Raw genomic sequence first — 3,177 nt, 5'->3', positions numbered from 1 at the left:
GAAACACAGCAAGTCAGACATTAAGATTTATGAAGATGGTGTTGATATGTTTTGGAAAGATGAAGATGATGATGATGATGTGGATGACGATGAAGATGAGGGTATATGAACTATTGATGATGATTTATTCTATAGCATAGCAAGATACTGTTGATGTTAAATTTAACATGGATAAATCCACTCCTGAATATGAGGCATAAACTACATGAATATACTGTAGCTATGTTCCTATTTACTCATCCTTTTCTTTCTTTTTTTAACAAATTATACTTTCTTTACGTGGTATTTTTGCCAAAGAATTATATTAATTTCTATGAATATTAAAGGGGAAAAAATGAAACAAATGCATTATTAAAATAAAAAGGTTTTGTTATAGATAAAGCTTGCAGATTATCTCTATTTTTGTCACAAAATGCATGGTAATAAATTGTCATTTTGAAATAAAAGGATCATCTTGCAGCACTGTGTACTTTTGTGCCTTGAACGTTAAAGCGGAATAAAACCCTGCATTTCAACTTTGCTCTAAAACATTATTTACAGCATATTATATGCAACCAGCTTTTTTTTTTACTAGACCAGCATTGGAAGGGTTACACACAGAGCTTTAAAGTTCCTGGAGAGAACTGCTCCCAGCAGCCGAAGTTTAGATAGATACATTTAAGTAAACAAAATGTAACAAGTGTGGAATGTGACTCACTCTCTCTGACTGTGCAGGAGCTGCAGGACAGCCAAAGAGTGAGTCACATTCCACACTTGTTACATTTTGTTTACTTAAATGTATCTATCGAAACTTCAGCAGTTCTCTCTACGAACTTTAAAGCCCTGTGTGTAACCCTTCCAATGCTGGTCTAGTAAAAAAAAAATGCTGTTTGCATATAATATGCTGTAAATAATGTTTTAGAGCAAAGTTGAAATGCAGGGTTATATTCCGCTTTAACCATAATTAAAAAATAATAAACAAAGAAGTGGGTGTGGTTAACCAGTTCAGGTTTCTGACAGATTGCACTAAGATGTTCCACTATTAATACAGCAATAACTTTTTCATTACTTACGACACCTACTTTTTTTTCAGGGCAATCTAGGCTTTCTCTGTACTTGATTTCTAAATATATTTTTTTGTAGCCATTTTATCACTGCTGTAAAACACATCAAAATACATTCCTCAGCTGTTCCCAGTTAAAAAGACACCACATATGCCTTATTTCACTACTAGTTGGGCATGTGCAGTAGCAGACCATTATCCCCAGATAATGTGCGTTTCTTACGATTGGATCTGATTGCTAGGATAGTTCAGGGGTCCCTGATACTTTACAGATGTATCGCTAGGCAATGGCAGAATGATATATCTGTACAGCACTGGGGCCCTGAACTGTCGCCTGTGAGATCACATCCAATCACTACAGGCGGCGGTCATTAGAGGCGAGCACACATCTTCAAGGATCCCATCACTGTCACATACACTGTTCTGGTCAGCATGTGCAACCTCTCAATCTGCTCTGGCCCACAGACAATCCAACCCCTGGGATGCAATCAATGTGCTGGACAGCTGAGATCTGGGTCTAACATCAGGAGGAGTGTATACTCACAATTGCTCACACAATTAAATGGTAAAACTGCCACCACTGACTGAATTATAAAGGGGAGTTTGGTCCCTTGTGACTATTCTAAGCCTGGGTTAGACAAGGGTTAACTAAATAGCCCAATCTTTCTGCACTATGCAGTTTCTCTACCAGTCTTCTCAGAAGCTAGGGTTAGGCTGTATTCACAGTGGGACTTTGCATTTTAATGTGACGTTAAAGTCGCAACACGTCTGCGTTAAGAGGTAATGCACTGCAAGCAGTGAGTTTCCATGACGCAGCATTTTTTAATGTGACTTTAATGTCGCAATGTGAACTGCCTATAGGATTAGTATTGCAGTGCGATAAGCTGCGATATAAGACTTTACAAGGTGCAACCATAACGTCCCACTGTGAATGCGACCTTAGGGATAGAGTAGAAGGTAAAAGTCTGAGACCAGTTTCCTTCATGGCAATGCAGGTGATTAAAAGCCCAGCATTGGTTCTCCTGCCGGCTCCTCAGATGCTACTCATGGATTGATATTGGAGAAACTGAGGGCCAATTCTGCAGGTTCTCTCCTTCCATTTCTGGCCTGAAGAGGCGGGGTTGAAGATTTGCCCCTGTGCTTGGGGCTGGTGGGCGGCGGGCCCCTTGCTTTTAGCAAGACAAAATGGTCAGAAATGCATGAACATTTCATATGTTGACCCCTGCTTGTCTCACACACAATATGACCATACATTCATGATCAGCACATTTCCCCCTTTCTATAGATATCACATTACCACACACTACACAGATATCACATTATTACATGTATACTGTATATCAGAGCCGGGACAAGGTCCTCCAGCACCCAAGGCTAAGACACCAAGTGGCCCCCCTCCATCCCTCCCACCCCAGCTGTCACACACTGATTGCTATTAGACTAAGAGGCCCCTCCATCCCTCCCACCCCAGCCATCACACACTGATTGCTATTACACTAAGAGGCCCCTCACCCATCCCTCCCACCCCAGCCATCACACACTGATTGCTATTAGACTAAGAGGCACCTCCCCCATTCCTCCCACCCCAGCCATCACACACTGATTGCTATTGCACTAAGAGGCCCCTCCTCCATCCCTCCCACCCCAGCCGTCACACACTGATTGCTATTAGACTAAGAGGCACCTCCCCCATCCCTCCCACCCCAGCCATCACACACTGATTGCTATTACACTAAGAGGCCCCTCCATCCCTCCCACACCAGCCGTCACACACTGATTGCTATTAGACTAAGAGGCCCCTCCATCCCTCCCACCCCAGCCGTCACACACTGATTGCTATTAGACTAAGAGGCACCTCCCCCATCCCTCCCACCCCAGCCGTCACACACTGATTGCTATTACACTAAGAGGCCCCTTCTCCATCCCTCCCACCCCAGCCATCACACACTGATTGCTATTACACTAAGAGGCCCCTCCCCCATCCCTCCCACCCCAGCCATCACACACTGATTGCTATTAGACTAAGAGGTGCCCCAGGGCCCCCAACACCTTAATCTCTAGTTATCTGTCTTGCAGTCATGTATCCCCTTTTCTAATTTCTCTCTTCTTTAAACACAATAGGGGAATGATAGTGT

At 43.1% G+C, this 3,177-nt stretch overlaps 1 protein-coding gene across 5 annotated transcripts in view; it reads left to right on the top strand.

Moving 5' to 3' along the window:
• Positions 1-361, top strand: part of LOC137532579 (NACHT, LRR and PYD domains-containing protein 3-like) — a 1,034,343-nt gene extending 1,033,982 nt beyond the window's left edge. For all 5 annotated transcript variants that reach the window (XM_068253266.1, XM_068253275.1, XM_068253249.1 and 2 more), the window contains one exon: positions 1-361. This exon is cut by the window's left edge. The gene's annotated coding sequence lies outside the window, so the exon portion shown is untranslated.
• The last annotated feature ends 2,816 nt before the right edge of the window (positions 362-3,177 follow it).

The sequence above is a fragment of the Hyperolius riggenbachi genome, chromosome 1 (genome assembly GCF_040937935.1).
Source record: "Hyperolius riggenbachi isolate aHypRig1 chromosome 1, aHypRig1.pri, whole genome shotgun sequence".
Lineage (NCBI taxonomy): Eukaryota > Metazoa > Chordata > Amphibia > Anura > Hyperoliidae > Hyperolius > Hyperolius riggenbachi.
Note: the sequence above shows the minus strand (reverse complement) of the source record. Positions and strands in the feature narration are given on the sequence as shown.